This window comes from Tachyglossus aculeatus, chromosome X4 (assembly GCF_015852505.1).
Source record: "Tachyglossus aculeatus isolate mTacAcu1 chromosome X4, mTacAcu1.pri, whole genome shotgun sequence".
Classification (NCBI taxonomy): Eukaryota; Metazoa; Chordata; class Mammalia; order Monotremata; family Tachyglossidae; genus Tachyglossus; species Tachyglossus aculeatus.
The window spans coordinates 11143909-11171847 of record NC_052098.1 but is presented as its reverse complement, the minus strand read 5'-3'; the positions used below and the strand labels follow the sequence as shown (position 1 = coordinate 11171847).

General features: G+C 43.5%; 1 protein-coding gene across 1 annotated transcript in view; it reads left to right on the top strand.

The window, feature by feature from the left end:
• TMC1 (transmembrane channel like 1) overlaps positions 1 to 27939 on the top strand; it is a 354777-nt gene that overhangs the window by 121311 nt on the left and 205527 nt on the right. Inside the window, exon 3 of the mRNA XM_038769999.1 lies at positions 4527 to 4619. The gene's annotated coding sequence lies outside the window, so the exon portion shown is untranslated. The remainder of the gene's footprint in view (positions 1 to 4526; positions 4620 to 27939) is intronic.

Here is a 27939-nt window from a genome sequence, read left to right as displayed (position 1 = left end):
CAGAGTTTGAGATTTAATGAATTAGAAAATGGGGGAAAGGAGCAGTTCCTCACTAAGCTCTCAACATTAATAAAAATCTTAAGATCTTGGCAAAGTTAACCCCAACTGGTTTGAGCCAAGTCATCAATTCAAATTCTGGTGAATTTCACTCCCCAACAGAAACTCAAAAGTAATATTCAGTAAATAAATTGGTCTAAGGAAAAGGCACCCTATGGGCTTAGACAACCCACTATCTTTATATATATATTTAATGGTATTTGTTAAGTGCTTACCATGTGCCAGACCCTGTTCTAAGTGTTGGGGTAGATGCAAGGCAATCAAGTCAGACATAGTCCCTGTCCCATATGGGGCTCACAATCTTAATCCCTATTTTACAGATGAGGTAACCGAAGCACAGAGAAATTAAGTGACTTGCTCCAGGTCACCCAGCAGACAAATGGTAGAGCTGGGATCAGAACCCAGTCTTTGGACTCCCAGGCCGGTGCTACATCCACTAGGCCATGCTACTTGTAGTTAACAGGTAGGCGATGACTTTCTGAGAATGCATAAGGAAGGGCTGAGCCGAGATCAGGCAGTTAGCAAATAGTATGGTTGAGTCTAATTAGTGTGAAGATTGATGTGGTTGTTTTTTTGTTTTCTTTAAATACAGTAGTCATTTGCAATTCAACAAGAAACAACAGTTTTAAGAATTTTGGGATTTTCCTCTGGGCCACCCAGGTGGAAATCCAGACAGATGCCTGCGCTGTTTCCTAGATGGGGTAAGAGGAGTGAAAGGGCTGGGAGGGACCAGGGTGGGTGGGACTACAAATTCCTTCTCTTGCAATTGCATATCCTTTCATCCCTTCACCCATCCTAACTCTTAGAGCAACATGCCATTAAATAACCTGTATCCACTGGTTATGTATAAAGGGTCCAGAAGTGGAAGGGGTTTAGAAAGTCTTCTTCACTTTGACTAGCCCAAGGGCTCCTTCACATGATGATGATAATAATGATAATATGGGCATACCTCATGGTACGACCAAGTTCATGTTCCTTAACAGGAATGTGAAGTAGTACAGTGTTCTGTGCACAGTAAGCACTCAATCAATACCATTAATTGATTAACAGTATAGCTGCATTAGGAATGAGAAGTAGCATGGACTAATTAGTCCTGAAGGAATAATGTACCCCCCTTTTTTTTACATAATGGCATTTATTAAGTGCTTACTATGTGCAAAGCACTGTTCTAACCCTTTAGCACATGGTCACATTTTAGTGAGTTAACTGTGATCTGTCAGTCAATCAATCATATTTATTGAGCACTTGCTGTGTGCAGAGCACTGTACTACGCATGTGGGAGAATACAGTAGAACAGAGTTGGTAGACACGTTCCCTGCCCACAATGAGCTTACAGTCTGGATCAACACACACATTTCCAAAGCTCCCCTCCATTCATTTATTGCTTTGCATTTTAATTCCAGTTCCCATGAACATCAAGGAGCCTAGACTCATATTTCTAATCTGTAGTTCTTCTCCTTGCCACTTTCACTGTCTTAAAGCTATCCACAATGGGGAAGCCTCCTGGAGTAATCACCTCTGTGCAACCTTTCTGACAGCACTGGGGACACTTCCCATTAGGTATAATTCAGGAAAATAGCATGTAGATTTGTTTGGGTACTAAGAAATAAGTAATTGCCCTGTTTTTTCACTGTATTCTAAAGGTTCCAGGAGTTTTCATCAGCAGCTATTAACTGTGACAAAGTAGCATCCCTGGTAGTTTAAGGATACCAAAATTATATGCATTAACTAAATAGAGTTCATAAATATTACCAGGTAAGAATGTCACATTTTAAGACTATATTTTTTATGATAAAGCTAAAATAAAGTGAAGCTCTAAAAATTAATGTCACCTCTTTTATGTAACAAGACTGACCTCATTACATCTTAGCACAGTGAAATAACGACTCCCTGTGTTAGAGAAAAGAAGCTTTCATTAACTGCTTGCATTTATGATGCAATTGCTGCTGATATAGAGGTTTTAATTTCTATCCTAGATACTTTGGGGAGTTTGCTTTTGAGAAAAAAAGAACACATCGTAATTAAAATCCTAAAAAGAATCCTAACTCCAAAATGTTTTGATTTAATTCTAGTGCTTTTTTACACTTTATTTCACCAAAATGTGAATCTAAAGACTTCACCTTTCCCTTGAAAGAAGCTCTGATCCTAAAATTTGGGAACAACCCAGAGCCAATCTGGACCTCCCTCTTCCCCCATCTCCTCCTGGAACTACAGCCGTAAGAGTCAATCCCCTGGAGTCTTCCAGCGGAAGACAAGCTGTCCTTGATTTGAAACCATGGTCCTTATCACTATCAGATCCCAAGGAACTGAAAATTGATTTATCTGGCATTTCCACTAGGTGTTAGTGACTCTCAGTCAATCAATCAATTTTATTTATTGAGCATTTACAATGTGCAGAGCACTGTACTAAGCGTTTGGGAGAGTACACTATAACAGAGTTGGCAGGCATGTTCCTTGCCCGCAAGGAGCTCACAGTCTCCGGAGGGAGACAGACATTAAAACAAATTACAGATACATACATGATTTCTGAGGGTGGGGTTCATAAAGGGTACAAATCCAACAGCAAGGGTGATGCAGAAGGGAGAGAGAGTAGGGGAAACGAGGGCTTAGTTGGAGAAGATTCCTTGGAGTCGTGATTTTTAAAAGGCTTTGAAGTTCGGAAGAGGGGTGCTCTGTTGGATCTGAACTGGGAGGGAGTTTCAGGCTAGACGCAGGATGTGGGCAAGGGATCAGCTGTGAGATAGACAAGATCAAGGTACAGTGAGTAGGTTGGTGTTAGAGGAGCAAAGTGTGTATGCTGGTTTGTAATAGGAAGTCAACGAGATAAGATAGAATGGGGAAAGGTGATCAAGTGCTTTAAAGGACATTTACATCTATCAGGCCATTGGAAAACCTTGATGTTCAAGTGGGGCCCTTTAGGGTTTCCAGTATCATCCATTGCTCTATTTATTTTATTATTTATTGATTGTGATGTGGTTAGGTGCTCAATATGTGCAGAGCACTTTACTCAGCTCTGGCATAGATAATAACTATAATAATAATTGTGGTATTTGTTAAGCGCTTATGATGTACCAGGCACTGTAACGAGTGCTGGGGTAGATACACATTTGTCAAGTTGGAGACAGTCCCTATCCTGAATGGGGCTCCCAGTCTTAATCTCCATTTTACAGATGAGGTAACTGAGACACAGGGAAGTGAAGCGACTTACCCCAGATCACACCATAGACAAGTGGTGGAGCCGGGATTAGAACCCAGGCCCTTCTGACTCCCAGACCCATGCTCTAGCCACTAGGCCACCTGTAGATAGAAGATAATTAGATCAGACACAGTCCCTGTCCCACATGGGGCTCACAGACTAAGGGAGAGAGAGAACAGGTATTGAATCCCCACTTTAGAGATGAGCAAACTGAGGCACAGAGAAGTCAAGTGATTCGACCACAGTCACGCAGGCAGGCAAGTGGCAGAGCTGGAATTAAAACCCAGGCCCTCCGACTCCCAGGCTGTGCTCTTTCCACTTGGTCACATTGTGTTGCCCCACGTCTTGGCAGGGGAAGAACAAATTCTGCTTGGGTTCTAGATCTCAGTTCTCAGTCATGACCTTACCCTTCCTGGGATCTGAATGACATAACAGGGTTGGGGAAAGGGTGTACGAACATGTTAAAAACTAGTTTCACCAAACCCCAGATCCTGGTTGCCCAGGCCCTTTTGGAGCCCAGTGACTTCATCATGGGGGAAGGTCCAACCATAATTCGTCAGACAACCCTCAAAGGACCAAGGATGGCCTCATTATCACAAAGAGTCTCCCCACCTCCTCCCCAAACTCCAGGGGCCCTGGGGCAGTCACTCTGCTTACTCAAATAGTCGTTCTGAACCTAGACCAATGATTCATCACATTTTTCCATGATAATTACACAATTAATATAATTGGCATAGGTTAAGGAACCAGGGCAAAAATCCTACAAGGACCCTGACTCTGAGGATGAAAATCAGGCCAGTTCTACAAAGAGACCCAGCAGCAATAACCGAGTCCACTCAAGGCCTGGCTACATTGGACTGGCTTCCTAATGGCTTAGCTTTGTCTCCCTGGTTCTGCTCTCTGACTCCTGTGCCATTCTTCCAGAGTTTCTTGCATGGAGTTCCTGGCCTGACCTTATTTATTAGGATGTTGCCTTTGCCAGCACTTAGACTCCAAATATCCCATGTACTATCTGTTTGACACTATTGAAGTGATAGTAGAACATCCATCCCCATGCTGGAGTAAAAATGCTACCAGAAGCAGTCATCAGTCTAGATGTGCACTAAAAGTAGACTTCCTTATATGTGTGGCAAACAACAACAATGAAGCCCCTAAGGCTTGCGCACACACACACACACACACACACTCCCACACACACACTCCCACACAAATAGTGTTGTTGCTCTTATGTATTGTGCAGCATTTCCTTCCGTTCTCTTTTTTCCCCCTGCAGTGATAACAATAAGCTGAACATGGTTTCAAACTGGGACAAAGCACCGAACAAACCAACCATGGAAATACAGTGGTCACGTTGCGGATGAAAGAGGTAAGGTGAGTCATTTATTTGGTAGACAGAGTTCACAGTAGGAATGAGGCCCTGTCTGGTGACTGTCATTCTCACATCATCTTTTGGCCATATGCTGCCTTAAGGCAGTGGACGTCCTGCTGGTCCGTTACTAATTTTAACCCATTTTATTCAACTGAGTTCATTTCTTTGGTTCGCTTCACTGTGAGTGTGTTAGTGTGCCTATGTGTGTGTCTATCTGAAAAACAAAGCAGAAACAATGAGAACAAAAAAAAAGTCCTCATCCCCTAAGAGTTATGCTTCATAAGTCTTTGTAAATTGTGAGATCAGGTTTAGTTCCTGAGTAGGGGAGGAGAATCGGGTTTTTCTTGTTCCTTGTTTTTGTTGTTCTTCTTCCAGTGTCAATTATTAACAGGACCAACACTAATGATATTGACATTTAGCACTTGTGTTGTGTTTAATAGCTCTTAGGGATGGTAATAAATCTCCTCCCTCAGAATAAGTGTTCTTTTTGCCTGGAATTCTGGGGGAGAAAGTTTGCACCAAGTCTCCTGGGTTGGTTTTGCGTTTTGAGACTGCTCAAGCAAAGAAATCCCCGAGAAACATGTTTCGTACTTGAAAAATCCATTTTTCTTGGTCCTGGCTAGCTAAGCAGTGTCCCAGGATACAATTAAATAATATTGTTAGCCTACTAATGCCTCACAACCTCCCTAAAACAGGCTGGAATCAAGTAGATTGGCACTGTTCATTATGGGCACAGGGCTTGGGGGTTGGGAAAGTTGCCTTTGGCTGGCGTGGATTAAACGATGTGCTTCACATCTCAATGCCTACCGCTATCAAGCCCTATATAGGCAGCCTATTTATAATAAACAGTTTCCAGAAATTGAGGAACTGAGTTGTACTCATTTTTAGGCAAGAAACAGAACATTCAAATAAATGTTCGCAGCGGAGTGCTTTTCTGCCTTTGCATGTGAAATCGTCACCCTGATTAGCAGCAGGGTCAAATGATTGCATTGGCTTGTTTACTTTCTTCTCTGCCCCATCCTCTGTCTTCTCCATCTTACATCGAAGAAATTTAATGCAAAAATGATTCCAGTATATACCACTGAGGATATGATATTACTTGGAATATTATGAACTACTGAGAAACAGCATGGTCTAGTCAAAAGAGAACAGACCAGGGAGTCAGAGGTCCTGGCTCAGTCAGTTGTCTGCTGTGTGACCTTGGACGAGTCACTAAATTTCTCTGGGCCTCAGTTTCTGCATCTGTAAAATGGAGATTCAGTACCCATTCTCCCTCCTCTTTAGATTGTGAGCCCCATGTGGGACAGGGACTGTGCTGGACCTGTTTATCTTGTATCTACCCCAGCACTTGGAGTAAGTAAGCACTTAAAAAATATCATTATTATTTTTATTATACGTAATAAAAATTCTCACATAGCAATATCATCTCAACCCCAGATGGAACTGGGGAAAACTTAGTTTGTGAGGAGGTGAATCAGGGCCTTACATCTTGACTCGGGAATATATTCTTTTTCCTTACTTATGCACATTCATTTATGCCTTCATCCATGACTCCATCTTCTAGGGTTGTGCTGATTTTCCTTTTCCTGTTCTCTTTATTTATGCATTCTGGTTTTCTTTCTCCCTTTTTCTCATCTCTTCCAGTCAAGGCTTCCATGGTGTAGGTTTTATAGCACTTCCCTGCCACCCTGATTGATGTTGGTCAGGGGTGAAAGGTTGTCATCCTGGTAGGGAGCGCCCTACTACGCTGATTGAATGATCTGACCCGAGTGTTAATTGTGCCATCTGGGTCAGGGGCTGGGGAGGAGGGAGTGGTCGGTCACTAATGGTGATTCAGAGATGGTTGCACACTTGGCCTGTCCATACTTAGACTGTGAGCCCCATGTGGGACAGGGACCGTGTCTGACCTGAATAACTTGTATATACCCCAGCTCTTAGAAAAGTGCTTGAAGCCAGTAAGCACTTAACAAATACCATAATCATCATCAAGCAATGTAGTGGAATGCACAGTTGATATACCCCGACTGGGATGCGACTCAATCGACATTAGGTGTTGAGCGCTTACTATGTTTGGAACAGTGTACCAGGCACTTGGGAGAGTACAACTGAGGAAATCATCTTTACAGCCTACTGCCTCAACTTTAGAATGTCACTGCTGACTTGTGCCACCACTTCCAGCATAAACTTTCAAAAACTCAGAGATAATAATGATAGTTGTCATATTTATTAAGTGGCTTACTATATGCCAAGCACTGTACTAAGTGATGGCGTAGATACAATCCAATCCAATTGGGCACAGTCCCAGTCCCACTACTCTCCTACTACAACCCAGCCCGCAACTTTGCTCTTTATTCATTCAATCATATTTATTGAGCGCTTACTGTACTAAGTGCTTGGGAAGTACAGGTTGGCAACATATAGAGACGGTCCCTACCCAACAGTGGGCTCACAGTCTAGAATGCTAACCTTCTCACTGTACCTCGATCTCTTCTATCTCGCCGCCGATCCCTCGCCCACGTCCTTCCTATGGCATGGAAGGTCCTCCCCACCTGAAATCCAACAGACAATTATTCTCCCCTGCTTCAAAGGCTTATTGAAGGCACACCTCCCCCAAGAGGGCTTCCTTGACTAAGTCCTCCTTTCCTCTTCTCCCTCTCCCTTCTGCGTCACCCTGACTTGCTCCCTTCATTCATTCCCCACCCTCCCAGCCCCACAGCACTTATGTACTTATCTGTAATTTATTTATTTATATTAATGTCTGTCTCCCCCTCTACACTGTAAATTCGATGTGGGCAGGGAATGTGTCTGTTATATTGTTCTTTTGTACTCTCCCAAGTGCTTTACTATTGTACTAAATTCTCAATAAATGTGATTGACAGACAAGGGGCTCATGTTCTAAATAGGAGGAAGAACAGGTATTTAATCCCCATTTTACAAATGAAGAAACTGAAGCACTGAGAAGTTAAGTGATGTCCAAGCCATGCAGAAGGCAAGTGGAGGAGTTGGAGGTGAAATTAGAACCCAGGTCCCTTGACTCCCAGGCCCATGTTCGTTCCACTAGACCATACTTTAGTTTGGGAAAATTAGTGAGAAAATTAGTGAGAAAAGTCAGTCGTTGGGTTTTCATGAGATTTAAAATAGGAATGTCGCTGCTCAGTTTAACTGCTGTGAGGATGGATGATCTCCCGGTAGCTAGAGACTGGACTCAAGATTAGAATATGAGATACAGGAGGTGCATGGATAATTGAAAACTGTAAATCCCCCAGAAATGTCACTTTAGCTTCAAGTTTCAAATAGCTCTGGTATCCATATTTTTAATAAGGAATCCCATTGACTTTATCAGTAAAATGGGGCTGATGACATAAGGGTCTTATCAGACGTCATTATTTCCTCAATGCCAGGCAAGGGCCTCAGCTCCTATTCTCTTTGACCAACAACCAAAAAAGGATCCTGTGAGCTGCCATCTGGCCTAATCCTTGTAGAGGGCAACAAAGAAGGAATTGGAAGTATGTCACTAATGACTAAGGATTGGCTAGCGCATTTTTCAGTCAATCAGTGGTCATTTTTACTGAGCACCTGCTGTGTGCAGAGCACTGCAGTAAGCAATTGAGGGAGCATAATGGAAGCAAAAGACATGGTCCTTGTCTTCAAGGTGCTTACAGTCTAAGGTCTAGCTTCCCCAAAGTTAGGCACCATTTCCAGATGGGGATATGGGATGGAGATGCTTGAGAAATATCCCACCAATTTCCCATTTTCAGATCCCCAAACTGAATTCTGATTTTACTGAAATAATCTTTAAAAGAGGGTTTTGAAATGTGGTATTGGAGAAGGCTTTTGCGAACACCATGGACTGCCCTAAAGACAAACAAATAGATTTTAGAGCAAATTAAACCAAAGTGGTCTTTGGAAGGCCAAAGACTCGACTTAGATTAGCATATTTTGGACACATAATCAGGAGGACTAATTCTCTGGAGAAGATACTAAGGCTAGGAAAAGTCCAGGGAAAACGTGGAAGAGGCAGACCGGCAGCTAGGTGGATAGAGACCATAACAACGATAATGGAAGAACCCTTAGAAAGGTTGCGGATTATGGCAGAGGACAGGACGTTCTGGAGAAAGTATATCCTTGGAGTCGCAATGAATTGGAAACGACTCGACGGCACTTAACAATAATAATGATTAGAGAAGGTACAAGAATGAACAGGGCAAAGACTCTAATCTCAGCAGGCAGACTTTGGGTATTTTGTAGAGTGAGTAAAATGTTTTTGGCACTTTATTATTCATTATTCTTAACAATGATTATCAGCCTGATTTTCTACAGAGGGAAAAGGAGAGGGGTCCCAGCTGACTTAACAGCCTGAAGTCTTGCTGCCTCCTCTTTCCAATCCTAGCTGTGTAGGAGCCATGTCTAAAATGTCAGCCATTGCCAAAGGCATGGAGGACATGCTACTAAGTCTTATTTTCTCTGGTTTTCGGTTTTATCAGGAACCTTGGAGAATTAGGTGGTTTGATTCCTTTTGTACAATTTGATTATAGTTGCTTGATTTTCTATGATTTGTCATGCCATCCTTTGCAAATGCTGCCAACAATTCCTGTTTTTATTTTTGGAGAAACAAAATAGCTCTTTTATAATATGATTTTAATTGAAAATAAATGCAAAATAAGGGGGTTTTAAACCTCTGGGGAGTAGGGGGGAATAAGGCTAAGCAAATGAAGAAAAATAAGCTTGGCAGAGAATTGAAACATTACCTTAGGTAGGTCCAGAAGTAGCTGCACTGCTAAGTAGCTCAGAGGGGACTTGTCTCAGTAATATGGGAAATTTGCCTGATTGCGCCACTTCACTTTCAGGGTGGACATCTGGCTATAGACTGTCATTTTCTGAGGAAGAATACTTCAGAAAGAAAGGAAGAAAGGAAGTTCACAGTCTTCTCTTCCAGTTATCTGCATAATTCAGCCATAGTCAGGCTATCCAGATGATTTCTTTGGTTTTCTGTTTCGCCTTGGTTGTAGAGATCTTCCCCACCACTATTAAAGATAATTTGAATAAATCAAATTGAAACACATTGGACACCCAGGTGGAAGGTTAAATAATACCATAGGTCACTGAAATTTTAATTATCAATTGTGTAATGGTGGAGCTCTTGGCAGGATTTCAAAGCTTCTTCTGAACTCATTACAGTTAGGCATTAAGGAACAATGCTAAGAAGTCATAAGATACAAAGGCAGGGAACCTGACATTTTTTTAAAAATCTTTCAAGGCTAAGGTGGGTGGATGATAGTGTAGTAGTTTGAGAAGCTGGTCAGAGTGGAAAATGGAAGCTAGACAAACCAGAATTCGCAGTGCCCAAAGACATGCAGAAAACTGATTTAAATGTATCTTTCTCATAAGTTCTGTGGGAAGCCAGTAGTGAATGTTTGAAGGAGTTTTATCAAAGGCAAATGAGTGATAGGAAAGATGAGGATGAGTAAATACACAACATGTTGAGAAACCTATAATAAAGCAAAGATTTCTATGTAATACTTATAATGGGAATCAATCAATCAATGGAATGTATTGAGCACTTACTGTGTACAGAGAGCGCTGCACTCAGGACTTGGGAGAGTTCAATATGCCAGAGGCCTTTTGCTTTTCTTTTTTTTATAGTATTTGTTAAACGCTTACTATGTGCCAGGCATCATACTACATGCTGGGATAGATACAAGCTAATCAGGTTGGACATAGTCCATGCCCCACTTGTGGCTCACAGTCTTAATCTCCATTTTATAGATGAAATAACTGAGGCACAGAAAAGTTAAGTGCCCCAAGTCACACAGCAGACAAGTGGAGGACCAGGAACTAGAAGCCAGGTCCCTCCGGCACCCAAAGCTCACACGCTGGTAGACATATTCCCCGTCTACAAAGAGCTCACAGTCTAGTACTTTTCCACAAAGGGATTCCAAAGACTATAATAATAATAATAATAATTATGGTATTTGTTAAGCGCTTACTATGTGCAAAGCACTGTTCTAAGCGCTGGCGGGATACAAGGTGATCAGGTTGTCCCATGGGGGGCTCACAGTCTTAGTCCCCATTTTACAGATGAGGTAACTGAGGCACAGAGAAGTTAAGTGATTTCCCCAAAGTCACACAGCTGACAATTGGCGGAGCTGGGATTTGAACCCATGACCTCTGACTCCAAAGCCTGGGCTCTTTCCATTGAGCCACACTGCTTCTCACCCCACAGTCTGTCTGATAGGTAACAGTTGTCTTTATCCCTACTTAGCCAAAGTGACCATATTTTCTGGAGTTTGGAGTGTATCATTTCACTCCCAGCTCCCCTACAAAATAATTTGTACTGTAAACTGAATTAGTGCCTGAACAAATTAATCAGGATTCCCCTATTTTTTTCTCATATCATTCCATATCTCCTCATTGGTCTGTAAATTTTCAATCATGAATTTATCTGATTTAAGGATAATGACAACTTAGCTGTCAACTTCCTGCTAAGACACACTCTACATTTTCTCAGCATGATGTAATTTAAAAAAATGGTGATCATTTACAAAATTGATCCGATAGGAACATATATTCAGAAAAATGCTCACCATACATTTATTGTGTCTTTATTAGAAGAGAGTTACTTTAAAGACCCAGAAGAAAATTTAGAAAATTGGTCTTAAAATGCAGTGTTCTCATTTTTAGAAGCAGGATCTTTTTTCTGTAGGCAGGGGTGTCCCAGACATTCTAGGGGCAATGGGATTTTCCAGCTGGAAGGCAAAATCTGAGTGAGGGCATGAAAGATGTCTGCAAAATTATGACAGGTGGGCCAGAATGCAGCATGGCCTAGTGGATAGAGCACGGACCTGGGAGTCAGAAGGACCTGAGTTCTAATTCTGGCTCCACCACTTGTCTGCTGTGTGACCTTGGGCAAGTCACAGAACTTCTCTGGGCCTCAGGTACCTCATCTGTTAAATGGAGATTAAGACTGTGAGCTCCATGTAGGGCAGGGACTGTGTCCAACCCAATTAGCATGTATCTATCCCAGTGTACAGTGTCTGTCACAGAGTAAGTGCTTAACAAATACTACAATTACTATTATTATTATTATTATTCACCAAATCCCTCAAAAACAGGAAAAGGGGCCACATCAATCAATCAGTCGTATTTTATTGAGCGATTACTGTGTGCAGACCACTGCACTGAGTGCTTGGGAGAGTACAATATAACACGTTCCCTGCCCACAATCAATCAATCAATCAATCGTATTTATTGAGCGCTTACTGTGTGCAAAGCACTGTACTAAGCGCTTGGGAAGTACAAGTTGGCAACAACGAGCACAACAACAACAACAACAGCGAGCCACATATTGGGCTTGAACCAAAACAAGCAGGAGGATTGGTAATAATTATGGTACTTGTTAAGTGCTTACTATGTGTCAAGCACTGTAGCAAGTGCTGGGATAGGTACAAGTTAGGTTGGACACAGTCCCTGTCCCACATAGGATTTACACTCTTAATTCCCATTTTACAGATGAGGTAACTGAGGCCCAGAGAAGTGAATTGACTTGCTCAAGACCACACAGCAGACATGTGGCGGAGCCAGGATTAGAACCCATGGCCTTCTGACTCCCAGGCTCATTCTCTATCCACTAAGCCATGCTGCTTCTCCATAATTGCGGTATTTGTTAAGTGCTTACTATGTGCCAGGCACTGTAGTGCTGGAATGCATACAAGCAAATTAGATTGGACACAGTCCCTGTCCCACATGGGGCTCACAGTCCCAATCCCCATTTTACAGATTAGGTAACTGAGGCCCAGAGAAGTAAAGTGACCTGCCCAATCTTACACAGCAGACTGTGGCAGAGCCAGGATTAGAATCCATGACCTTCTGACTCCCAGGCCCGTGCTCTATCCAGTATGCCATGTAAGCATGTGGTATTTGTTACCATGGGAATTTGTGCAAGGGGAAAATATCAGAAGGTTGAAGAAGGATCAATCATGGGCGAGCAACCTGTAACGAGTGTCTACAGGAAAAGTTAGAGGGGTCGAAGGAGAAGTTAGAAATTTTAGATGTTGACCATCACATGGTCCTCCTAAATGACTTGCTACTTGGCCAAGGTGTAGGACGATTGTCCTGACCCAGTAATAGCATATCTTTTGTTCTGAATTGAAATTACAGTCATGATTGCCGCAACCCCAGCTGCTGGTTTCCCAGAGTTCCCATGCAGTTATTGGGCATGCAGCCCATAGAATCTAGCAGAGGTGAGGACTCCAGGCGGCCAGCGGCTGCAGTTCTTATTTTCATCCACTTTGGCTGCTCGCTGCTGCTTTGCTTTTTTCTGGGATCCCTGCCATCTTTCGCCACTGCCATTATGGCCGCTGCAGCCCAAAACTGGAGCTGGGCCAAGGCTGCAGCGGTGACCTGGTGGGTGGTGCCTGGGTTGGGCCATGACATTTTCCAACTGAATATGCCATTGCCACTCCCTTTCCTGCTGAATTTGTCCCAGTGTTTGCCCTCTGCACACTGGGGCAGAGCCCAGAAGATACCGAGGGCAGTTTAATTTTCATCAATTGTGTAGATTGAGAGATAGATTAGACAGATGGCTATTTTAATCCAAGATAGGCATTTGCAGGGTCAAGTTTTTGGAAGACTGATGGTAAAAGTGGAGGCAGGCCCAGATACGTTGCCAACTTGGACTTTCCAAACGCTTAGTACAGTGCTCTGCACACAGTAAGCGCTCAATAAGTATGATTGAATGAATGAATGAATAAGAGAAGGTGTCTTTGAAGGAGGATGGTTTAGTGGGAAGAGCATGGTCCTGGGAGTCAGAGGACCTGGGTTTTAATCCTGGCTCTGCCACTTGCCTGATTTGTGACCTTGGGCAAGTCATTTAACTTTTCTGTGCCTCAGTTACCTCATCTGAGACAAAGTTGCCCCATTTGTCTCCCTGGAGTTGGCACCTATGGTGCCACGTAGTTAGGAGCATTCAGTAGAAGAAAAAGACCCAGTGTCTGTCATCAAGGAGAATTTTCTCTCTCTCCCTCTCTCTGTCTCTCTCTCTCTCTCTCTCTCTCTCTCTCACACACACACACACACACACACACACACACACACACACACAATTGTGTCCTTCATATTTGAAGTTTTCCAATAGGGGTGGTTGTAGATGAAAAAGCCAATGTGGAACTGATAGTCTATGCACAGGGAATGTGTCTGCTAATTTCTCTTGTATTGTACTCTCCCATGCACTTAGAACAGTGCTCTGCACATAGTAAGTATATACCATTGTTTGACTGATTAATCATACCATGTACACCAATAAAAGATTGTCCCTTCCTGTGCTGATGCATTTGTTATTTGCACACCTGGAGTTGTTTTGACTTTGGCCTCTTTGCCCCACTACTGCTTCACCTTACCTGTAATGTATTTAGTGTCTGTCTCCCCTGCTAAATTGTAAGCTTCTTGAGGGGAATCATTTTTACCAACTCTGTTGCATTGTACTCTCCAAAGGGCTCTGCGCGCCTAAGTGCTCAATAAATACCACCGATTGACTGCCTCACAATTCTCTCAAAAGCTTCTGCTTGAATGAAACTACTCCTCACTTCATCAGTGTGCTCTAAGCCTGTTCTTTTTTCACAACTGCCTCCTGGCTTTCAGTTGTGGTGCTGCATTCATCTGAGGCTGTACTTCCTCTGGCCTCCTTGATTTTAGTCTCCCCATTTCAACTCTCCATACAGCACCTGTTTGGGTAGTTTACAGTGACCGGTTCCCCTCACCTGCCTTCATCAGTGAAGCTGTACTGAGGCGAGCATAGCTCCAGAGCTACTAGACTGACTTCATTCCAGGGACTGATCCGGTCTTGTCATCCAATGTTGAGTGCGGTTTGTAAGTAATGCTGACACAAGCTCAGAGATCCGGATATGCCATTTATAGTCCTGGTCTCATAACTGTTTAGAAGATTGTTTAGCGTTACAGACATACAGACTTCTAGTTTGGCTGGAAGCCTGATGGTGGATAAGCAAGACACACTATTTGTCAGTCGCCTTTAGATGTTTTTTAATGCTGTATGGTAAAAATAATCACCATGGTTTTTGTTAAGCACTTATTAAGTGCCAGGCACTGTTCTGACTGCTGGGGTAGGTACAAGCTAATCAGCTTGGACATAGTCCACGTCCCACATAGGGCTCATAGTCTTAATCCCCACTTTACAGATGAGGTAACTGAGGCACAGAGAAGTTAAGTGACTTGCCTAAGATCACACAGCAGACAAGTAGTGGAGCTGGGATTAGAACCTAGGTCCTTCTGATTCCCTGGCTCATGATCTATCCGCAAGACCGCATTGCTTCCTTTGCAGATGTCACCAAACATTTATCCTCTGGCATCAGGCTTCTCTGCACTTCTCTGACTTAGGAATTGGGTTGGGAATCTCTCTGGAAAAGCTCTACCATGTTCCTAGGGTTTGTGAGTTTTACTAGTTCCAGTTTTCATCCTGCCATAAAGCCACTAAATGGAGCGATGCAGGGACAGTCCAAATCTCTTTAAGTCTCACAGTAGGTTAAGCTCAGTTTGACTTGGGTCCCTGAGAGGCTCTTATATCCAGATCCTACCTAATCAAAAAGGCCAGGTTTCCATAGCCCGAGGGAAAAAGGACCCTGAGCAAATGATTTTTCTGGTGAGTTTAGGTTGTAGGGGAGAGCTTACCCACAGAAGTATGCCAAAAAAATGCATCTGGGGTCGATTCACTAGACGACTGCTCCATCCTCCTTTGCTCTTTGGTTGTGTAGATGGAGCTTTAAAGGAACATTCTGTCTGACCTGGTTAGGACCAGCCATCATGGCGTAAAGCTCCAGATTCTTAGTGGCACATCATTACGGTAGTTGGGATCCAAGTTTTACAGAAGGTGGTGACAAATTTGTGACTTGCAGGTGCTTTAGTGCTCTATTTCCTGGCTTGCATTTTAACCTCATCAGCTTCTATCAGTGAGGGTGAAATGTCATCTTTTTCCTACAGTATTTTTTGCCTTCAATGCAACTATATTTACACAGCCACGATTAAGATCTGTCCTTGAGTTTAAAGTGTATTACAATCCAGCCACCCTTGACACACTGGTTTGTGAACATCATACTTGTAACACAGCTGCAGAAGGAAATTGCTTAATCCAGAGCTGCCACTCAAATGAAAAAGTTCCTATAATAACTGTTTACTTCAGTGATGCTGACCATGAACACAGGAAGATAATGCCACATAAAATAGAACACAACATCCATAAAAATTCTGTCTCTCTTTTTCTCCTTTAGGGACTCAATTCATATCAACAAAACTGATGATGATGATGCAGCAGCAAAACATTTTCAAAACCAAAGGGACAGCGCTTTGTTATATCAAAATTATTTGTACCAGGATCTTTAAAAAACATAATTTGATGTGAGAGGCAATTTAATTTTGCTCCTTGTGGGCAGGGATCACATCCAACTTCTATTACATTGTATTCTTCTTCTTATTATTATTATTGTATTTGTTAAGTGCTGTTCTGAGCAGTTTCCCAAACTCTTAGTTCATTGCTCTGCATACACTAACTGCTCAATAAATACCATTGATTGCTTTTATTATACAGAATTTTTTTGTTATAAAGGATTTCATCGGGTAGAGATTTTATTGTATTGAATGCCTTAAGAAAAATTGTTTGCTTTCTGTAACCTTTAGTACTGAACCACTATTGGACTGTATCTTCCTAAAGTCCAACCCATACCTCATCCCAGTGGGAGGTTGAAACAAGAACTAAGGAACTGCCTTCTGGGGCTGGACCATCATTAGTGAAGAATTTTGACAGGAGTCACCCAGGGTGTCCCACAGTGTTCAGGGTCAGCAGGATTCTGGAAAATAGTTGGCTATCATGAGTAGCAAAGACTGTATTGGCTCCTGAAGGGGCTACCTTGGCTATCGCCGGCTAGTCACTTTGGCCCAGGGGCATTTTTTTACAATACAGTTCTCGTGTGCATTTAACAGTGTGCTGTACCGCTGCCTACCTACTTATTTGCTGCACTCTGGGCCCTGGTGGGAACCCGGCTGGTAAGATCGAGGGGGTTTGTTGTGCTGTGCAAGCACCATCTTCAAGTCCTTCTTGCAGATTCTTGTCCCGAAGTCTCAGGACTGAAGTTCATCCAGTGTTCTCACGATTCAGTATTGGCTTCCTCAGTGCCAGTAAACATTTATATACACATTACACTTACAATGCCTTGAAGGACTTGTTTATTCAATTTTATTTAGTCTGTTAGTTTTCTTTATCTTTTACTATTTCTAGTTTCATATCCTGGATTTCTAGCAAATAAATCCTTATAATTGAAAGTTAGACCATGTAAGATTAGACTCAAACAGGCACAGTACCTTGGTCGCTCTTCAGTTTCTAACACTTTTCAATCAATAAATAGGGATTTCAGTGGAGTATTATGTTTTCCAATTAGACACATACATTTTGCGGTCCTCTGCCAACCTCTAAAGGTTAAGTTTTGTGATGTGGCCATCTTTGACTTGAATTATGATTACCCTGGCACAATGCAATTGTACAATGCTGTCAGTGGTGTCAGCTGGGTGATGAAATACTATTATTTTTTCTTTGTCCATAATCATGGGGAAAATGTGAACACTTGAAAGTGGGCCGAAGGGTCAGGGACCGCTGCTTTTCAGTGGAAGGATATTCCAGTATCAAATGAATTCCCTGCAACATCACATGGCGAATCACACCACTTAGATTTATTTTCTCTGCATATTTTAAGTGCACTACATTCAGAAAACAATTAAATCAATAGTTTCAAAGGGAAATGAGCTTCTGAAATCCAGTGGCCCTGATTTTGTTAGCCCATCCTAGGCTGAATGGGGTCAATGTGGCAGCTGAGTGAAGTGTTGTGTGAGGATGTTTGATAGCAATACTCCTTATGCTGCACCCATGTTATTTCATCTCCAACTCAGCCATCTTCTCTGGCCCTTTGTGTATTCCCCTTGGTGGCCATGGTCCACAGACTGGGGAAGCTTGAAAGAATACACAAAGGTTGCTCTTGCTGTTAAGTAAACCACTTACTCATGAGAGGTGCAGTAAATCTTTGGGGCCTAGGTTTCCTTTCTTGTAATTAATTGTTCATTCATTCATTCATTCAATTGTATTTATTGAGTGCTTACTGTGTGCAGAGCACTGTACTAAGCACTTGGAAAGTACAATTCGGCAACAGATAAAGACAATCCCTACCCAACAACAGGCTCACAGTCTAGAAGGGGGAGACAGACAACAAAACAAAACAATAATATCAATAACATCAAAATAGATAAATAGAATTATAGGTATATGCACATCATTAATAAAATAAATAGAATAATAAATATGTACAAATATGCACAAGTGCTGTGGGGTGGGGAGGGGGGTAGGGCAGAGGGAGGGAATAGGGGCAATGGGGAGGGGAGGGGAGGAGGAGCAGAGGAAAAGGGGGTCTCAGTCAAAGGGGGGCTCAGTCTGGGAAGGCCTCCTGGAGGAGGTGAGCTCTCAGTAGGGCTTTGAAGTGGGGGGAAGAGAGCTAATTAAGTCATTACGCCATTAGCTAGTCATTAAGGCCTTCAAGGGACTTAGGCTACAGAACTTTAACATATGGAAAGCTGGATTCCCCTCAAAGTGAGCATTTTCTTAGCTGTAGCAACAGGACCTATATATACTATCTGTAATGTATTTGTGAATTTCTCCCCCACTAGATTGTAAGCTCCTTGAGGACAGGAATCATGTATCCTAACTCCATTGTACTATCCCAAGTGCGCCCACTGTTGGGTAGGGACCGTCTCTATATGTTGCCGACTTGTACTTCCCAAGCGCTTAGTACAGTGCTCTGCACACAGTAAGCGCTCAATAAACACGATTGATTGATTGATTGATTGCTTATTTCTGAACTTCATTCAGACTTCAGGAGCATTCAATCAATGCTACTGATTGCACTGTGTGATGTTTTCAAAGTAGTGGTAATATTAATAATAATGGCATTTATTAAGCACTTACTATGTGCAAAGCACTGTTCTAAGCGCTGGTAGCATCTATTGAATGCCCACTGGCGTACCATGCACTGTACTAAGCACTTGAGGAGTACAAAATAAGCAAATGAAACATTCCCTGCCCCAAGGAGGAGACACAGACATGAAAATATATACAAATAGAGCAATTAAAGGAAGTGATCAAATATACAGCTGAACAGCAGAAGTACAGAAGTATCAAATGGGTTTTAATAAGTGCATTAGAGCTGGAGATTGCTAGTGGGTTTGTTCTGGGAATGATTTGGGGAGGGCTTGTTGTAGGAAGTGGGATTTTAGGAGAGCATTGAATGTGGGGAGTGCTGTGGTACAACAGATTTGTAAATGAAGGAAGTTCCAGGCTGAGGGAACAGCATGATTAAGGGGCGAAGGCAGGACGGGGAGAGGAAGGTACAGTTAGAAGGTTAGTGCAAGAGGAGTGAAGAGTGTGAGCTGGGGAGTAGCAAGTGAAGAGCGCAGATATATAATCAAGCAGCCTGGCCTACTGGGAAGAGCCCTGGCCTGGGAGTCAGAGGACCTTGGATCTCAACCTGGTTCCTTCACCTGTCTGCTCTGTGCCCTTGGCCAAGTCATTTCACTTCTCTGTGCCTCAGTTTCCACATTTGCAAAATGGGGATTCAATATCTATTCTCCCTCGTACTCAAACTGTGAGCCCCATCTGAGACCTGATTATCTTGTATCTATTCCAGTGCCTCGTACAGTGCTTGGTACATAATAAGCACTTAACAAATATCCACAGTTTTTATTATTACAATAAGCAAGTTGGTTGAGAACCATCAAGCCAATTGTGAGGAGTTTTTGTTCGATTCGGGGCGGGGGGGGCGGATATGGAGGGATATGCAGTTGGGATTGTATAAAGAAGTGACCTATGTACATGAGAGATTAAAAAAGGGAGGGAGAGGAAGAGGGAGGGAGAGAGAGAGGGAGAGAGGAAGGGCATGAGGGAGAAAGGGAGAGAGACAGAGGGATGGAGGAGGGAAAGATGACAGAACTACCATTTGTTAGCTTACCTCCTATTGAGACTATTGATTTTCCATCAGTCTGAACTTCATATCTGTCATGGTTCTTAGCTTATCTCATAGAACTGCAGGAGAAGGTGCTGCCATAAGTCATCAGTGAATTTGTTTTTGTTGCTCCAGTGTCAATACCCCACTTCCCTTTTAGGTCAGGTTATCATCACACATCCTCATCAGTCATACCATTTATCATGAGCCCCAGGGGTTCTTGGATTTGGACTTAGCAGGTTGAAATACTTCAGCATTTTTTTCTTTCAAACCTTGATTTAAATCTCACAGTATCAGTGTGCAAAGCAAGGAGACTGGGTCTCAATTTAAAGTCTTGATAGCCCAGTCTAACTGTGACAACTTAGTTATTCCAGCTCTGCAAATTGGTGGTCTAATCATGTTTTCAGTTGTCCAATTGCAGCTCACCATATAGCAGCTGTTTGAGTAACCTGCTAGCAGTCAGTCTGTTAACATGTTCCACCCAGCAAGACTGTGTTGAGCAGGGCATAGATTCAATGCTAATAGAGTGACTTGATTCCAGCACTTCATCATTTGTGATCATGTCTTGCCATTCCATCTGGAATACGGCCTGTAATTGACACTGACGGAGCTGCTGGACTGTACCATCTGATATCAACTGCTCACTCACCAGCAGAGTGCCTGGTTTGCTAAGGTCTGAGCAATAACAATCAATTAGTCAATCAATGGTGCTTATTGAGCACTTACTCTAGAGCACTGTACTAAGCATTTGGGACAGTACAATAGAGTTAGAAAACCCAATCCCTGCCTACAAAGACTTTGTAATCTAGAGTAGTAGTAGTAGTAGTAATAATAATAATAATAAAAACAATGGTATTTGTTTAGCACTTAACTATTTTCCAGGCACTGTACTAAGCGCTGGGGTAGATACAAGCAAATCGGGTTGGACACAGTCCCTGTCACATGTGGAGCTCACATTCTCTATCCCTATTTTACAGATGAGGTAACTGAGGCACAGAGAAGTGAAGTGACTTGCCCAAGGTCACATAGCAGACAAGTAGCAGAGCCAGGATCAGAACCCATGACCTTTTGACTCCAAGGTCCGTGCTCTATCCACTATGCCATGCTGCTTCTCTATAGTCATAGTAGTATTTAGTGAGTGTCCTCTGGGTACAGTGTACTGCCCTAAGTGCTTGGGAAGTACAAAACAAATAAATGACACATTCTCTGCCCACAAGAAACTTACACCTATGGAGTTTCCCCTCCCTCCCAAGGCCACCTGGGCAGGAAAAAGGAGCAGCAACAGTGCTCCGTACAAACATTTGGAAGGTTGGGCATCTGAAACAAGGAGCAGGGAGGAACCATTTCACGAATAGAGGATAACAAAGCCTCAGAAAATGCTTTTTCTCAGCTGAGAAATGGGAGGCAGCTGCATTAGACAGGCCAGCATGGCATGTCAAGAAAGGAGTGGCTCTTTTTGAGCAGAAGCTTTGAGTGGATGGTGAGGCAAAGAGGCAAAAACAAAACTGCACATCAAATGACAGTCTCTCACAGGTATATGGTGTCAGTCAGTCAATCATATCTATCGAGCACTTACTGTGTGCAGAGCACTGTACTAAGCGCTTGGGAGAGTACAATATAACAGGCGCATTCCCTGCTCACAACTAGGGGTATCGGGTGGTATCAGGGCCGTGGACATTGGACTCTTCAGTCATTCCTGCCACCATAAGTGGTGTTTTGTTCGAGTCTGAAGGACGAGTATAGATCTATGGACCTAATCATAGAGTCTTTTAATCCTAGCATTTACGGAGAGTGTTCTATTAGACTGTCTCGAAACGCAAGAAGAAGCATGGCCTAGTGGAAAGACCATGGGCCTGGCAATAAGAGGACTTGGGTTCTAATCCCACCTCTGTCACTTGCTTGCTGTGTGATCTTGGGCAAGTCACTTAATTTCTCTGTGCCTCAGTTTCCTTATCTGTAATATGGGGTTTAAATACCTGTTCTCCCTGTTCTCCTGTTCTACTTAGACTCAGAGCCCGAGGTGGGACAGCGACTTTGTCTGATTTCATATCTACCCCAGTGTGAGTACAGTGCTTGGCATGTAGTAAGTGCTTAACAAACACCACAGTAATACTTATCATTACCTAAAAATGCTATCCAATAACAAGTGTTCATGGTATCTCCTTTTTAGAGAGGAAGAAGCACAACCCTACACAGGTTAAGTGACAGGGCCAGTGTTGGTACTTTGGATGTGGGCCAGGTCTACTGCTAATAATTGGGTCAAGAGGGGAGCTGCTATTTCCCAATATCTTTCTCTGCCACTGCTCCTCTATGTCCTTCTTGACACGATTCACTTCCCAGAAAAACAGGAAATGTTTGCTGAGCCGCATTGGCAGGCAAAGCTGGCTTGGTTGCTGTTGACTTGGGGTTTGAGGAGGAAATGAATGTCTTGTTTTAATGCCAATGTTGTAAATAGCTGAGTTGTTTCCTATCTCTGCTTGTGCAATTTACAGCACTGGAAGGAACACCAGAGATACTTCCAGCCTATCTCAGACAAGCAATTACCACATAGAAAGCACGTTATGGATTACATGGCCGAAAGGGTGACTCAGCAGGAGATCAACAAGGAGAAGGGGAAACTCACCAAGGAATAATAATAATGATAATAATTGTGGTATTTGTTAAGAGCTTTCTGTGTTCCAGGCCCTGTACTAAGCACTGGGGTGGATCCAAGCAAATCGGGTTGGACCCAGTCCCTGTCCTGCCTGGGGCTCACAGTCTTAATCCCCATTTTACAGATGAGGGAACTGAGGCACTGAGAAGTGAAGTGTCTTGCCCAAGGCCACCCAGCAGTCAAGTGGTGGAGCTGGGATTAGAAGCCATGACTTTCTGACTCCCAGGCTGTTGGTCTATCCACTGTGCCATGCTGAGTTTGGTCTCTTTTTCTGGCCTTCTTTTCCTAGTGGGCTATTACTGATTGCTAGTGCCAGATTCACCTGGGTGCAATGGAGCAACTGCTCTGGGCCCTACCATTCTAGAGGCCCTGAGGTCTGACTGGAAAATACTGATGAGGCTGTGGTGAGCCATATTGGACAGAACTACTTAGGGAAGGTATTTATTTCCATTGCACCACTCCAAATGACCCTGAGCCAAGGAGCTGCTTGGAGTCAGGTCAGAGAGAAGCGCAAATCTGGTGTCCTTAGAGGTAGCTACACCAGGCCATCGACCACCTTGATCCAACCCTGAAGAGGGCCAAGTTTCAAGTAGTTTATCATCAGACCATCTATACTCCCCAATCGATGTAACATCACGGCTGGGGTTGGAGAGCAGTATTTCGGCCCACATTTTCCCTGACAAATTGCATATTTGATTCCCTTAATGACGTTAGAATCTGAAATCAAGATTAAAGAAATGCAGCCATTCTGTCCAGCTGCTTCATCTGTATATCATATTCCTGATTTGCGGGGTTACGCAAAATGGAAACTAGGCCAGTTTACCCAAGAGGAATATAAGAGGCTAGAAAGTATTTCTGGGACTAAATCAACAACATAAAAACAAGAAATGAGATTCAGTGTGCAAGGGACAAAAAGCAATTAGGAAAACATTTTCAAACATATTATGTATAGGATAAAGGAAGAATGGTAAAGGCAAACATTTCCCTTTTGTTAAGTGGGAAGGTAAAATTCAAAACAGAGGAGACGAAAAAGTAAGAGTTAATTTTTTGAATCTCTCTGAATAAAATACCAATTGTAATTTGACTACTGGAATGGCATAGGTGGGTAGGAAGGAAGCCACACTTACATACAGAAATATGTAGTTAAGTGATTTGTTAGAGAAATGATTGAACAGATTGAATAATTGAAACACGTATGTATAAATTAAAAACACATATGTATAAATTAAATTAAATGTGTGTGTGTGTGTGCCCGCACGCACGCGCATTGTGGGGAAGCGGTATGGTATAGTGGATAAAGCACCGGCCTGGGAGTCAGAAGGTCATGGCTTCTAATTCTGGCTCTGCCACTTGTCTGCTGTGTGGCCTTGGGCAAATCACTTCGCTTCTCTGGGCCTCAGTTATTGGGAGGATAGCGGGTGAAGAGTGCCCATATGTAAGATGGGGATAGCTAATGAAGAGTCTTGAAGCCAATGGTAAGGAGTTTCCGCTTTATGTGAGAGCAGGTGGGTAACCACTGAAGGATTTTCGGGAGTGGAGAGAAGTGTGCTGAACCAATCAGTCATGTTTATTGAGTGCTTACTGTGTGCAGAGCATTGTACTAAGTGCTTGGTAGAGTACAGTAAAACAGAGTTGGTAGACACGTTCCCTGCGAGCTTATGGTCTAGAGGGGGACACAGACATTAATGTAAATAAATCAATTATGGCTATGTTCATAAGTCTGTGGGGCTGAGGGAGGGGTGAATAAAGGGAGTAAATCTAAGTGCAAGGGCCAGGCAGAAGGGAGTAGGAAAAGAGGAATTGAGGGTTTAGTGGGGCCTGAGGGTTTAAGGCTCTGAAGGTGGGGAGAGTGATCATCTGTCGGCTATGAAGGGGGAGGATGTTCCAGGCCAGAAGTGGGATGTGGGCAAGAAGTCAGTGGGGTCTGTGAGCTCATTATGGACAGGGACTGTGTCTGTTGTAGTATTGTACTCTCCCAAGCGCTGAGTACAGTGCTGTGCACACAGCAAGCTCTCAATAAATGCAACTGAATGAATGAATGCGATAGAAGAGCTCGAGGTGCAGTGAGTAGGTTGGTATTAGAGGAGCAAAGTGTGCGGGCTGGGTTATAGTAGGAAATCAGGGAGATAAGGTAGGAGGGGGCAAGGTGATTGAGCGCTTTAAAGCCAATGGTAAGGAATTTCTGCTTGATGCAGAGGTGGATGGGCAACTACTGGAGGTTCTTGAGGAGCCAGGAAACATGGACTTAATGGTTTTGAGGAAAAATTATCTGAGCAGCAGAGTGAAGTATGGACTGGAGCTGGGGGAGACAGGAAACATGGAGGTCAGCAAGGAGGCAGGTGCAGTAATCAAGGAGGGATAATAATAATAATAATAATAATAATAATAATAATAATAATGGCATTTATTAAGCGCTTACTATGTGCAAAACACTTTTCTAAGTGCTGGATAGGATAAGTGCTTGGATTAACATGGTAGCAGTTTGGATGGAGAGGAAAAGGAGGATTTTAGTGATGTGAAGGTTAAACTGGTAGGATTTGGTGCCAGATGGAATATATGGGTTGAATGAGAGAGATGGGTTGAGGATAACATCAACGTTACAGGTTTGTGAGACAGGGAATGTGGTGGTGCTGTCTAGAGTGATGGGAAAGTCACGGGAAGGACAGGGTATTGATAAGGAGTTCTGGAGTTTGAGGTGTCAGTGATATATCCAAGTAGAGATGCCTGCAGAGAGGGAGAGAGATAAGGCCTGGAGATGTAGATTTGGGAATCTTCCACATAGAGATGGTAGTTGAAGCTTGGGAGCAAATGAGTTTTCCAAGGGAATGGGTGTAGTGGGTGTAGGTTGAACAATGTTTCAGGAAGATTTGTGGGTGGCAGTTTGTAGAGCAGACTGAAGGAGGAGACTGGGAGACCAGTGAGGAGGCTGATATGGTAGTTTGAGATGATGAGAGATTGAACCAGGGAGGTGTTGGTTTAGGTTGGGGAGAAAGAAGCGTCAGGATTTCACCATTGATTTAATGTGAAAGCTGAAAAAAAGTGATTGGTTGAGGATGTCACCAAGGTCATAGCCTTCTGGAACAGGTAGAGAAATAGTCTTCCCATATTATTTGACAGAATCTGTCCCCTTCTTTTCAATTTATGACCACAGCCCTGGTTTATGCTCTCATCAACTTCTGGCTACACAACTGTAACAGCTTCTTTACAGGCCTCCCTGTCTCTAGCTTTTTCCCTCTTCATCCTATCCGGAGCACATCACTCTCTTCTGTACAGATCTCCAGTGACTCCCCGTTGTGTTTTGTGGAAGGGGAAAAAAACAACAGAACTCCTGACCATTGGCTTCAAGACACTCCATCAGATGACTTCTTTTTACTCTTGCACCTCTTACGTCATCTCTTACCTATAACAATTATGGTGCTTGTTAAGTGCTTACTATGTGTCAAGCACTGTATTAAGCGCTGGGGTAGATCTAAGATAATCAGGTCCCTGTCCCACATGGAGTTCACAGTCTAAATAGAAGGGAGTAGGATTTAATCTTCATTTTAAAGACGAGGAAACCGAGGTACAGAGAAGTGAGGTGACTCGCCCAGTGTCACTCAGCAGACAGGTGGCGGAGCTGGGATTAGAACCCAGGTCCTCTGACTCCCAGGCCTGTCCTCTTTCCACTAGGCCATGCTTCTTCTCTGCCTAAATGCATTCTTCTCCCCCTATATCCCAGCCTAAGTTACTCGTTCCTCCCAGAGGTTTGTTCCACTCTCACATCTCCAAAACCTTGCTTTTGCCTTTTCCCCTGCCTGGAAACCCGTCCCTCCTTTAGCTTGGTCTAACCTCATCCCTTTGCTTTTTTAGAGTTCTCAGAAAGTCACCTCCCTCCAGATGCCTAGTCAGGCAACCCCATAAGCTACCTCCACACTCTTGTACTTATCTGTTTATTTCTTAGTTTTTTTGTTGTTTACTTGTGTCTGTTATTTTCTCACTCTCAAGGATGATATTTGTCCATCTGTGTCAACTATCTCCCCAGTTAGACTGTAAGGTCCTAAAGGGTTGAAATCATTTCTTATCATTTATTTTACTTTGGGATGTTCCCCGTGTACCTAAAACAATCCTCTGCCCACAGTGGGTGCTCACAATACTGGAGGGAGAAGTGCCCAACTGGAAACTCTCCCTAAAGTTTGGCCAGAGCACAGTTATCTCGTGCAGCAAGTGAAAGTAAGCCAGAACAGACTGAAATGTAGTTTTGGTCCAACAGTAAATGCCAGCAAGGCATTCTGGTATGAATGTTTTGGAGTTCCGTGAGCTCTGTGGCTGCTCCAGACTTCACACTGAACTGGGAGGGGAATACAAAGGCTCTGGAAAAAGTGAGGCATAGGAGCAGGCTCAGAACTTCCCATGATGCTGGTGCATCTCCCTCCGCTGCCCGGGTGGGCTGGGAGCCATGGGTCTGACTTTGGTTGGGGATGGTGAGGGGTCAGGACTTCAATGTGTGGCAGCTGCTTCAGGATGAGGATGGGGGGGGTGTCAGGAGAGGGGAAGCCAGGCCACTTCCTTTGATGCTCCAGCCTTTTAACCAGTTAGCATAGGAGGGTATAAATGAGGGGCAGTAGCAACCCCCGTTTCTGGGCACCATGTGCCTTGATGGTTGCATATCATGCAGGAAAGCACATCTGCTCTTGGGTCCTACTGCCCAGTGCCAGGTGGTGGTGACAGGGGCGGTGAGGGCTGAGGTGGCAGGTGAGACTGAGGTGGCAATGACATGGCACGTTGGGTATGTTTTCACTCACTGCGTACCTGTGCATACTGGGGGAGTGACAGTGACCTTCTCTATTTTTTTAAAATGACATTTATTAAGCGCTTGTTAAGCACTGTTCTAAGCGCTGGGGAGGTTACAAGGTGATCAGGTTATCCCACAGGGGGCTCACAGTCTTAATCCCCATTTTACAGATGAGGTAACTGAGGCACAGAGAAGTTAAGTGACTTGCCCAAAGTCACACAGCTGACACTTGGCAGAGCCAGGATTTGAACCCTTGACCTCTGCCTCCAAAGCCCGTGATCTTTCCACTGGGCCACGCTGCTTCCCAGGACATTTGTCTCAGACACCTCAGTCCCCACCTCTGATGTCTTTAAATGCCTGAGCCTACTGCAGTAGTAAGAAAAAACATTATAATGGCCCCCTTCTCCAGGGCTGCCAGGTTTATAATAATAATAATAATGATGGTATATGTTAAGTGCTTACTGTGTGCCAAGCACTGTACTAAGCGCTGGGGCGATACAAAGTGATCAGGTTGTCCCACGTGGGGCTCACAGTCTTCATCCCCATTTTATAGATGAGGTAACTGAGGCCCAGAGAAGTTGTGACTTGCCCAAAGTCACATGGCTGACAAGTGGCGGAGCTGGGATTAGAACCCATGACCTCTGACTCCCAAGCCCGTGCTTTTTCCACTGAGCCCCCTCCTCCCAGACTGAGCCCCCTCCTTCCTCTCCCCTTCCTCCCCTCCCCCACCCCCCACGCCTTACCTCCCCACAGCACCTGTACATATGTATATATGTATTTATTACTCTATTTATTCATTTATTTTATTTGTACATATTTTTTCTATTTATTTTATTTTGTTAATATGTT